Source organism: Callospermophilus lateralis, chromosome 18 (genome assembly GCF_048772815.1).
Source record: "Callospermophilus lateralis isolate mCalLat2 chromosome 18, mCalLat2.hap1, whole genome shotgun sequence".
In the NCBI taxonomy this organism is placed as follows: domain Eukaryota; kingdom Metazoa; phylum Chordata; class Mammalia; order Rodentia; family Sciuridae; genus Callospermophilus; species Callospermophilus lateralis.
In genome coordinates this window covers 22,345,404-22,357,527 of record NC_135322.1, presented here as the reverse complement: position 1 = coordinate 22,357,527, position 12,124 = coordinate 22,345,404, and the positions used below count along the sequence as shown (strand labels likewise).

General features: G+C 42.9%; 1 long non-coding RNA gene across 1 annotated transcript; it reads right to left on the bottom strand.

The window, feature by feature from the left end:
- Positions 1–249: 249 nt before the first annotated feature.
- Positions 250–8,702, bottom strand: LOC143383371 (uncharacterized). Its single transcript, XR_013089139.2, has 4 exons — positions 8,660–8,702; positions 1,809–2,404; positions 1,425–1,577; positions 250–932 (listed from the first exon to the last, which is right to left on the bottom strand). It is a non-coding gene; the product is annotated as an uncharacterized LOC143383371 (long non-coding RNA).
- Positions 8,703–12,124: the final 3,422 nt, after the last annotated feature.

The window sequence follows — 12,124 nt, the reverse complement described above, 5'->3', positions numbered from 1 at the left end:
TGAGAAAAAGACTAGCCACAGAGTAGATATTATATATGCATATATGCAACAGTAAAATCATACCCATAGTATTTTTTTTAATTTTCACAAATAAATAAGGAAAAGCAGTTAAGACAATAGAAAAAAATGGGCAAAAGATCCAGAGAGTCAATAAACATATAAAGAAGAGCTCAACTTTATTTGTCTTTGAAGAAACTCTAATTAAAACCATTATACATTATTAGTATAAACCCACAAAAATGGCTAAAATATACAGAGAAAATAATGTCAAGGTCTAGGAAGAATTTGGAGGAACTGGAACCCTCCTGTGCCCTATTTGGATATTCAAATTGGACAAACACTTTTGAAAACCATATGGCCATCTCTAGAAAAGCAGAAAAACACATCCTCTCTGGTCCAGCAATTCCACTCTCAGATAGTTACCCATAAGTAATGAACCCATATGTTCCCCCAAATACAAGTATGAGAATGTTCATAGAGAACTATTACCAATGTCCCAAACTGTAAACCAGATGTTCAGCCAGGACAAATAGACAAATAAAGGGTAGAATATTCATATAATGGAAATCTACATAGAAATGAGAATGAATAAACTGTTGCTCTCTCAACGTGGTTAACTCTCACAAACAACACTGAGAGAAAGAAGACAGGAAAAGACATAGTATCTGGTTCCTTTGATATAAAATCAAAATACAGGCAGAGCCAGGCCTGGCTCATTAGTGAGATGGTTGTGGGGAGGGTGCTTGAGTCAGGCCCTCTGGGCTTGCTGAGAGGTTCTGCTTCTTAATCTGATGTGTAAATCTATTCACTTTTTAAAAATAAAAAATGAATACACCTGGGCATGGTGGTGCACACCTGTAATCCTAGATACTCAGGAGGCTGAGGCAGGAGGATCTTGAGTTCAGGGCCAGCCTGGGCAACTCAGTAAGTCTCTGTATCAAAAGAAAATAATAAAAAGGGCTGGGGATTAGCTCAGTGGAAGAGTGCTAACCTGGTAAGCCTAGGTGAGCGCACACTGGGAGAGCACAGAGGAAAGAGCCCTGATTTTGGATTCAGAACTGGGAACCACACTGTGGACCACCCGTGATAAACCTTAGGGAAAGATGTGGCTTTCAGTCTTTAGAGACTCACCTCAGGGAAGGCTCCTTGCCTGTGCCTTTAGTCCTGTCATACTTGAATTTTCCCACCTCCCCTGCCATGGCACTTGGTTTGTTCCACAGTTCAGAGCTCTGCTCATTCTCACCCAGGCCCCCTCCAGGTTCTGGCCTCAACTGTCTCTTACTCCCCATGCAGCTAGTATCTAACTGCGTTACTTTACCCAGTGAGAAACTGAAGGGATCTGGATCCTTCCAGAACATTCCCCCTGCTCCCTGCAGAGTCCCGAGGGAAAGAAAAGCCCAACAGATGATAAGAAAAGCTTGTACCTCCTTCTTGTTTGCTGCAATCATGCCCCAGACTCCAGAGCAGAGAAATCTGTCAAACTAGTCCTCGAGAAGACAATGCTGATGCTCATCTGGTGTGTGTAAGGTCTTCTGTGTTCTTTATCAGTTGTTGTTCAGGTTCTAGGGACCTATTGACTGAGAGGTGAGCAGCTCCCAGTCACATCCCCAACGTACAAAGTGTCCACCCATACACATCACATGCACAGGCTAAGGCCTGCTCTGTGCACATGCTCACATATACATGTACACAAATATCCTTCACAAGTATGTGCATAAGCTCACAGACACCTATGGAAGCATACACACACACACACACACACACACACACACACACACACTCAGAGATGTACAATATGTATACAGTACCTGCCAGGCGCTCTTCTGAGTACTTTCCGTGAATTAGCTGATTTACTCCTTACAACTGTGTAATGAGGTTGAGTTATGGGGCTATCATTAGATAAGAAAATTGAGGCCCAGAGAGGTTACATCACTTGCCCAAGATAGTGTTGGAATCTGAACCCTGTCATCTTGGCCTCTGTGTTCAGAAAACAAAGTGTCTGTTTTTCCTCTGCCCCTTACCCTGCAATCAACACAGAGGACTTCTGGCACCAGATGTGTGGGGATTTCTCCCCACCAGCAAGTAGGTAATCAGTTCATCAGTTTTGCATGGACACCAGCTGGGTATCCTCAATCTAATTTAATTTAATTCTGATACTAACCACCTGGAGATAGGGTCAGATCCCACAGGTTGGAGGCTCAGTCCCTCAGTCCCCAAGGTCAACCTCCCCACTTTAGATCCCAGTCTCACACCCATGCTAGCTGTGTGTGTGTATGTATGTGTGAGTGCGCGCATATGTGTATGTGTGTTGGTGGGTTTTTAGAGTTTGTGCTCTTCGATGCGACTGTCCATTCACAAACAAAGTCACTTGTCTCCTTGGCCCCAGTGCTGTCTTCCTCATGCCCTGCAACAGAAAGGGAATTCCTGGCTATTATGTGAGTCTGTTGTCCAGTCTGATCCCTCCATCACCTTGTGAGACAAACAGAACCAAACCTCTTTGTTCAGTTGGGAAAACAGGCCCAGAGAAAAACAGTGGCCCAGAGTTGAACTGGGCAGGGCTGCGGGTGCCCAGGCTCCTGGGTCCTGGCTGGATTCTCCTAGGAATCAGAATGTACCCTTGCAGGGCACAAAGAGGCACTGGCACAGCCAGGAGAGGCACACAGGACCTTCCGTGTGTGGCACTAAGGTTTCTGTAGCAACCCTGGGCAGATAGGGAACTTATCGCCCCATTCTGAAGAGTCTGTCACAGCCCAGAGCAGTCATGCTAAAACTGGGAGTAAGGGCTGAAGGATGACATTGCTTAACAAAAGCCAGGCATCCTGCCCTGCTGCATTCCTCACTCTAGGCGCTCAGAGGGTCTGACCCTGCAGGATGGCTTTCATTTAATGTCAACCCAACCCAAGTGGCACGGCAACCAGAACTGTGACTCTCAGCTTCCTCTCCTGACTCCTGGCTTCTCCCTCCCCCTTTGTATGGATGCAGGTTTTATGGAAAGGCAAAAAATTAAAAAATAAAATTTAAAACAAAAAAATAAATTACTGGGGAATTTGTTTTTAATTAAGCAATAAGGCTCGATGGGGCCTGGCTGCCGCCTCATAAAGCCACTCCCGGGGTGCAGGGAGGCATTTGGTCCAGATGAGTGCCTCAAATCAGCCTGGAATGTGATTAGATGATTACTCCCTGGAGTTAATGCAAGATGAGCTTCCCAGAGTTGTCTTATTGCTGGTATAAAAAGTCTGTGGGCAGGAGGGGAGAGTTGCTGCTTTGTTGCTTGGAGAAGATGAAAATGCTGATTCTGGCTGTCAGGGCCTGAGCCGCCCCTACCTCCCTCCACCACACCTGCTCAGTGGTGGAACCCATGGGTGGCCCACCCCGCTGAACAGGGGCTAACGTCTTTAAAAATGAATGGGACTCTGTGCACAGGGAACAGGATGTTTTAGCAAAGATACAAGAGGGACGCATACCAGGAAATCTTGCTTTGAACTATTTCCTCCCTTCCTGCCAGGAGCAAGAAACCACCCTCGCGCCAAGGGAGGCTCAATTCATCTCACTAATGCTACAGAGACTCAAAGTATTCATGTCTAAGAATTTTCAACCCTTCATCACCCCCTGGTTTCCAGGAAAAAGGATTTTTGCTTTCTGGGTCATATGCTGGCCTGTCCCTGGTAGTGCTGGGTTGGGATAATAGATGAAGGATAAAATGAAACTCAAGACACCAGAGGGGTAAAACTGATCTACATAATCAAACTGCTGAGATGGAAAAATATGAGAAAGAAAAGAAATAGGAAATCTGCAAGAGAGAAAAGGAGTCCTGGACAGCCGCTGCCAAGAGGACTCGGCAGTGGTGGAGAGAGGGAGTTGGAAAGTTTGCTAAGCCTTATGAATGTTTTGCACTTGTGTCATTTCCTTAAAAGACTGAGTAGAGATTTAACAAGTAAGGCTGTTTAAACTGTTTCAGGATGTATTTCTGTCTTTGACCACAATACCCCTAGACTGAGCTACTGGCACGCCAGGCATATTTGGGTTAAATTAACAGGGAGGAAAGCAGAATTAGGGAAGATTTAGAGAATGGAAGAGGGCTGGGCACAAGAGTCCCTACGAAGCAGGGCGTGGCGGCACATGCCTGTAATCCCAGTAGCTTGGGAGGCTGAGGCAAGAGGATTGAGAGTTCAAACCAGCCTCAGCAAAAGCAGGCATTAAGCAACTTGATGAGACCCTGTTTTTAAATAAGATACAAAATAGGGCTGGGGATAGGGCTCAGTGATCAAGTGCCCCAAGTTCAATCTCCAGTAGCCCCCCTCCCCCCAAAGAAAGAGTCCCTATGAAGGGTCCTTGGATTGGCATCCATACAATGACAGAATAGGAATGACGGTACAGGAACTTGCCAGAATGAAGCAGATACAGACCCAGGTAAGACCAAGACTCCTTAGTGCAAGGACTAGAGCTGGGTACTTGGGAAAGTCCTTCAACTCTCTGAGCCTCACTTTTCTCATATATGAAATGAGATTGATCATGGGATTAATCATAGAACTGAATTAACTGGGATGTTGTGAGGCTTGAGTGACCTATCTGTAAAAGCACTCAGTGCACTGGGGAGTGTATAGTAAATGCCTAATAAGCAATCACCAGTATTGCCACTCTTAATTTAAAGCCATAGATGCTTTGAGATGATCAGACTCAAATGCCATGTTTAAAGGACCCAAAACTCTGCAGGTACAGAGTCAAGTTGATGTGAACTCAGAGCCCACAGATCTGTTCTAGGAAGAGTTTTCTCTCCTTGGATCTGTGCTCTGTAACGCCAGAAACTGGGAGTGGGAATGAAGATGGTGGCTTGGAGGTGAGAAATTCACTGTATCTTTTTGTAGTAGGAGAAATAAATTCAAAACAAAATATTGGGAAAATATTGCACAGCTCATCCTTGTGTGATTCAAGATTATTCAGCAAGCTGAGTACAGTATGCAGGCTACTTGGGAGGCTGAGGCAAGAGGATCCCAAATTGAAGTTCATTAGGGGGAACTTAGCGAGACTCTTTCTCAAAATAAAATTTTAAAAGGGTTGTGGATATAGCTCAGTGGTGGAGCACCTGCCTAGCATGGGCAAGGCCCCCCCGGGTTCAATTCCAGCACCATACTGCAAAAAAAAAAAAAAAAAAAGATAAATAAAATTATTAATTTTTCTTCAAACAGTAAGAATTGGGGGTGGCAAATATAATGATCTTAACACATGAAAATAGAGTTGAAGGTAAATGCATTTAAAAATGTTTCATTTTGATAAAATGAACAACACAATAAAAAACAGACCAGTCAACAGTTGAAGAGATCAACTAGATTAATGACATGATAGGTGCTTCAAAAAAGAATGATTTGAATCTCAATGAGTTAAGAAAATTGATCAAATGATTACATGTTTTTGCAAAACTGACTTATGATCATGGAGCAAGAATCAAATGTGAGGAAGAGAAGAAAATAGGAATCAAATGTAAAGAGAAGGAAGTCATATCAAGCAATCACACATTTTGTCTGAATTTCTTTGCCCTTCTCCATTTTAATATGATTCAATCTTTGCTCATTTTAAGAGTTTTTGGTAATTGCAAATACAAACTAGGTTTTTAAGACAAAATAAATCTTTTCATAACTTCACTTCATTTTGGAGATCAAGCCATTTTTTATTTCATTCTTGATATGTCTCCATCTCAACCTTAGTTTTGTTTTCTCTGATAGTGGTTGTCCTGTTAATGAGGACCCTCTGCATGTGCAGTGAAGGAAGGCACGCATGTATCCTATCGTTCAATTTCATTCTCCAACAGAAAACTTCAAAGGGAAAGAGACATAATCATAGACAGATGTGAGCTCTTTCTGAGGCATTTGTGACGCCAGCGGTCAAGAGTGATTTCTCTTAAATAGAAAACAGCTTATGAGATTAACAAGTGTGGCTGAAACTTCAGGCAGAATCCAACCCTCTTAGTATCAGAACATTCTTTCATTTCCCAACTCTTGCCTTTTGTCCTAAAGAGACTCAATTGGAATCAACAAAACACAATATTGAGTAACTACTGTGGGTGGTCACAATGGGGACTGAGCCCAAGTTCATGTTCTCCAGCCTCATAGTCTCCAGGGAGGCAGAATGAGAGAGAAAATCATTATGCCCAGCCGTGGAGGAGTAGCAACAGCCTTGGATATTTGGGGAGGGAGTCAGAAGTACACACAGCTGGGGAGTGACAAGCCATAACTTGGAAATGGAGATAAGGCTGTCTATCTGCCCCCTCTCACCTAAGCTGAGTGTTCTGTGCGTTGACCTTGAAAAGAAGACTTCCCTCTGGGCTTGAAACTGGGTCATGGCCCCAACCCAAAGAAAATAAGTTCATTCTGGGTTTTAATTAAATGCAATACTGCCCATTGAGATATTCCGTTCTGTTCACTGCATGACAAATTCAAGAAAAAATGTAAATTGAGTAAGGAGATTTGGACTCCAGGTATTCAAACAGATTTTGGCAACGTGAACATTGTCTTTGATGGACACTGACTATAGCCACAGTTTTCTTGATGGTCAAGAAGGGGTGGGAGGAGGAGAAATTCAGGACCATTTTAACACCAAAGAATGAAAACCGGAAGGATCCTGCTTCTTAAACGGGAAATCGAGATTCCAAAATCACTCCCTGGCCATAGTGCAGGAAGCAGTAATAAGAGTATGTTTTAGTCAGCTTTTTTGCCGCTGTGTTCAAGGGATCCGACCAGAACAACCATAGAGGAGGAAAGGTTTATTTAGGGGCTCACAGTTTCAGAGGTCTCAAGTCATAGACAGCAGGCTCCATTCCCCAGAGCTTGAGGTGAGGCAGGACATTATGGCAGAAGAGTGTGGCAGAGGGAATCAGCTCACATGATGATCAGGAAGCAGAGGCAGAGGTCTCCACTTGCCAGATAGAAATATATACCCAAAGCCACGCCCCAAGTCCCACCTCCTCCAGCTACATCCTACCACTTCAGCTACCACTCAGTTAATCCCTATCAGGGGATCAATTCACTGATTGGGTTAAGACTCTCACAACCCCCAATCATTTCTCCTCTGAACCTTCTTGCATTGTCTCACACGTGAGTTTTTTGGGGGACACCTCACATCCAAATCATAACAGAGTAGCTAGAACCTATGCACAGACAGCCCTGTGCTTGCTTTGCCTTTGATCTTCCCATCATCGACACAGTTGGGCCAGCCTCTCCCTTGAAGAAGCTGGGGATTCAGTCCTCAGCCTCCTGGACCTTAGGGAGCTCAGAAAGCCTCAGCCCTGCCTGACACTGACCACAGGTTTTTAAAACCCTATCCGGCTGGGACAAAATAGCTGAGATTTAAATAGCCACTTTAAGAGAGCAGCAGAGAGGTGAGGGCAGGATGTCAAGAGGATACTTTGGGTACTGTTTTGCTTTTTGGCTTTTCTGGGTTTTTTGTTTTTAAACTGCACATTCAATTTGATGAAACTTTTTTTTTCTTGCTGTTTTGTCTGTCATTTGTTTAGAGTACATATTTTAAAGTTCATAGAAGTAGAATGAAAAACTATCACCATAGTGCAACAAGATTTTTTTTTTTTTCTTTTTCCTGGAATTAGATTCTGAATCCGGCTTTGAGGGCAGACTGCATCTTCATTTCAGAGACACATATATACTTCAAAGAATGTTTGGGTAATTCCAAGACCAGTCTTGACACTGGCTAGCTTAAGCTTCCTGTGTAATTTCTTCTGGTGACACGAGACTTTGGGGGGGTAAGCCCTGAAAACCATCTGGACTTGCTGCAGTTTGAATAAGTGTTAAGATTAGGTCCCCAGCCCGTGGTGATATTGGGGAGTATTGGAACATTTGGAAGGTGGGGCCTAGTTGAAGTGAAACTGAGCTCCCTTTAAAATGAAAAAAGCAAACTTCCTGATAACTGCTTTTCTCATCTGGAGTTTCTTCCTGCTGAGAATGGAAACTGAGAAATGGCTTCCAAAACCCAGGCAGTGCCAGCAAAGTCTTTTGTTTCTATAAATCAAATAACTTCTATAGGACCACTAGAGACAGGCTAGCTGCTTCTCCTCAGTTTTGGCCAAAACTACAAGTGAATTAATTTTTTAAAATTTTAGTTTATCTGTTATGAGGATAGGAGACTGAACAACAAGGACCTAGGCATCTTTGCTGACTTGGCTGCTGGGAGCAGAAGGTGTGCCCTTAAAAGAGACACTGGGACCCCTACCCTTCCTGTCTTGCTCTTTTACTTCCTAGCCACCACAAAGTGAGCAGGCATCCTCTGCCACACGTTCCTACCATGATATCTTATGCCTCCACGGGCCCAAAGCAACAGGGCCAAGCCACCAAAGACTGAAAACTCTGAAATAGTGAGCCAAAATAAACCTTTATTTCCTTTAAGTTAATTATCTCAGGTATTTCATCATAGTAACAGATAACTTACTAATACAATCCTGGTGACAGGAGATGAAAGGAGAGTTGGCATCATCCATTCACTTAGATTTGTTGCCTCTCCTACCTACAGGGGTTGGGCAATAGCGCTTAGGTGACACTCCTGGACCCACTGCCCAGAATACCAGATATGCAGTGCCTACTTCATATCACAATATTTCTGGGAGGATTAGGAGGCCCATCATCAACAGGTGGGCAGGAAGGCCCTTGGTACTCACTCTGAAATGAGAACAGCTTTTGCCTATGGATCCTAGATCTTCTTCACCACCGTCAATGGAAATCAGTCTTGTGCAGCCTGAGGTAGAGAGAGGTTCTGACTTGTTTTCAGGCCAGACAGCAGTCATCTATTTTCTAAATGCCTGTATATGGCTAGAGAAAATTAGAGCAACTGGCCACATGATTGGGCTCTGTGCCCTCCAGCTGAGCTCTCCAGCCAGAAAACACCAAAACAATGGGTTTTCCTACCTCCAGAGAGAGCCTGGAGATGGTAGGGGTGTGGAAGACATTTCTGTATCTGTTCTAACCGTCTATTCTCCTATCTTTCCTATAATTAGAAGATATTCCCCAGTGCTGTCTTCTGGTTCTTTCTTCTCCTTTACAGTTTAAGGGGTGGAGGGTGAGGTAGGGGTCAGGCAGCATTGAGAACCCAGGCGTCTTTCTGCAATCTTGTTTCTTTAACTCCAGTTGCATCTTTTTGAAAGATTTTTGGCAGGAATTTGGCCCTCACATTTGTAGGGTAATTTCTATGCCTCTGTTGTGTAACTTTCCTCCCCTAGTTTTATTTCTTTTGTTATGTGAGATTTGGGGGGATTTATAGTTTTGTTAAGGTTTGGGGGAGGGAAGCTGTGGGATCGAGCTTCCTCCCTGGGTCCTCTCAGCCAGGAAATTCCCTTGTGTGGCTTTGGAAAGAAGAGGAAGTCATGACGCCTGGCATCTTAGAAAACAGCGGAAGAATCCCTAGGAAGATGTGAGGGGGAACTTTACCTAGAGTATATGGGGCGGAGTTTCAAACAATGGAAAATTGTGCTCTTTTTTTCCCCCTCCCTTCTCTAGAAACAATTAGGTAGTTTGAAAGTTTTCCAAACCTTCTTTAAGACCTATGCAGCCATCAAACTCTGACTCTTGGATTTCAGTATTTCTTTTAAAATTCTAACACAATTACAATTTTCTAACACACACACACACACAAATCCCAATTTATAGGCAACAATGTAAAAAGGAATATAAAAAATTTCGTATTGAGAAACTGATGTGACTCCATTTTTGAAAACAGCTTCTACCTCAAGGCCTGTCCAGAGGGAGGGGACATGCATGACCCTTGTCCTTGGAAAAACCCACAGAGCACTCCTAGACACATACCCACCCTGCTGAGTTGTTTGTCTGCAAATAACAGGAGAGATCTGTGGCGCCAGGTGTCCCTGACTCAGTTAGGCTAGGTGAGGACCCATAGCAACCCCCTAGCAACCACCAATCAGCATGAGACAGGGAAGATGCCAGATGACCCCTCAGTAGTTTTGGTGATTGATAACATGTTGGAAACCATGTACTTTAGCACGTACACTCCTCACGGATTAAACCAATCCATTCAAACGAATCCTCTTCTTGTACTAACCAATCACCCCTACCCAACTTGTTCCTGCCAGTGAATGTGCTAATCAATGTTAAGAGTTGTTGTTTGATTTTCCCGCAGTTTGAAATGATTTGCTGTGTGATTTGTGACACATAGAGTATCCCCCAAAACCAATAAAATCTCACTGAACAAAGAAATGGGCTCACTCCTCTGGACCGCTGAGTTGGAAACGGTTGTGAGTCCAGGCTCGAGCTTGCAATAAAGACTCTAGTGTGATCGCATCGGATTCGGCTCCTGGAGGTCTATTGGGATCCCACGAATCTGGCATTACAATATAAGCTATGAAATTTTTAATTACAAAAAGTACATTTTAGCCAGGAGCAGTGGCTCGTGCCTGTAATCCCAGTGACATGGGAGGCTAAAACAAGAGGATCACAAGTTTGAGGTGACTCTCCACAACACAGTGAGACCTGTCTCAAAACAAAAAATAAAAAAAGCTTGGGAATGTAGTTCAGTGGGTAGAATACCCCTGGCTTCAATCCCCAGTACCAGAAATAAAAATAGACATTTTATTAGTGTTTGTTTTATTTTTTTAATTTGAAATAAATCATATTATTTTAAGGTAAAGTTCTATGTGTTTTGGCAAACACATGGATTAGTGTAACCGCTACCACAATCAAAATACAAAAGTTTTGTGGAAGAGTAAAATATCCCACTCCAAATATGTTTCTGTGGCACATTTCAAATTGGTTATTCAGAGAAACCACAGACCTCTGCAGATATGAGAATGACTCTGAAAAGCTATCCTTTGGTAAAAAGAAATCCAAATCTATTTATATTAATAAATAGCAAATGCAGACGGAGGCTTTTCTCTCTGACATCTGCCCCAGTCCTTTCTGACAAGGAAAGATCTTTCTACAGAAGAAGAGATTGAGGGTCTGAGTGTCTGCCAGCTGACCCGGATTGCTAAAAGTGGCTCTTACCTGGGAGACTTCATCTGCAATAACAAGACAACCCTTACTTGTGGTTTGCATGCCCTCTCCTGTAGACCAGGCCATCTCCCTTGGCCCCAGAAGCCACCCTGGCCCTTCAAGCTATCTACATGGGTCAGCTATCTTATCCCTCTTTGCCTTAGGCAAGTAGTAACTTTTGTGTGTTCTTTTCCCCATCATCTCTCTATCCTCAGTTTGTATCACAGACTGAAAGTATCAAACCTTGAAAGAAAAGAATAAATTTTAAATGGCTACAGTTTCCATCATTCTCCAAACTCTCCCTGTGTCGCCCTCTGTGGCTTCCCTTTCCTAACCAGAGGCAACCTCAGTGACGTCCTCCATCTTTCCATGAAGAACCTCATTTAAACATAAACATAGCGTACGCAGCCCTTGGGGTCTGGGGTCTTTCTTTTAGCACGATGTACGAGATTGATCCTTGTTGCTGGGTCATCCAGTAATTTGTTCCTTGCTGTCGCCGAGGTCTTTTTTATTTCATTGTATGGATAGAGTCTATTTTGTGCATCCATTCGCCACGTACAGGACATTTGGGTCATTTCCAATTTTTTGATTTTAGGAATAAATCTGTTATATAAGCATCTGTTAACAGAATTTTGTGTGAACAAACTTTTTTATTTCTCTTGAGTAAATAACCACGATTGACAGTTCTGGGTCATATGGGGAGTATATACTTACTTTTTATAAGACATGGCCTATGTCTCAAGCAGTTGTGCCATTTTGCATTATGGTAGAGATAGTTTCAATTGCTCTGCATATTCACCCATACATGATATTTTTGTTTTGTTTTGTTTTTTAAAAACCCATTTAGTTAGGTATGTGGTAAGGTCTCATGTGGTTTTAGTTGGCATTTCTATAATGTCTAATGATATTGAACACCTTTCTATGTTTGTTTATTTGCTATTCATATAACTTCTTTGGGACACTTAACCTGCTTTTAAAACTGGTCTTCTTGTTCTCTTTTTGTTGAGTTTTGAGAGTTCTTTATATATTCTGGATATGAGCCCACTTTATCAGATATGTGATTTTTCAGGTACTCCTAGTCTGGAGCTTTTATTTTAATAGTAAATTTTTCACAGGTCAAAAGTTTAATTTTGATGAAGTTC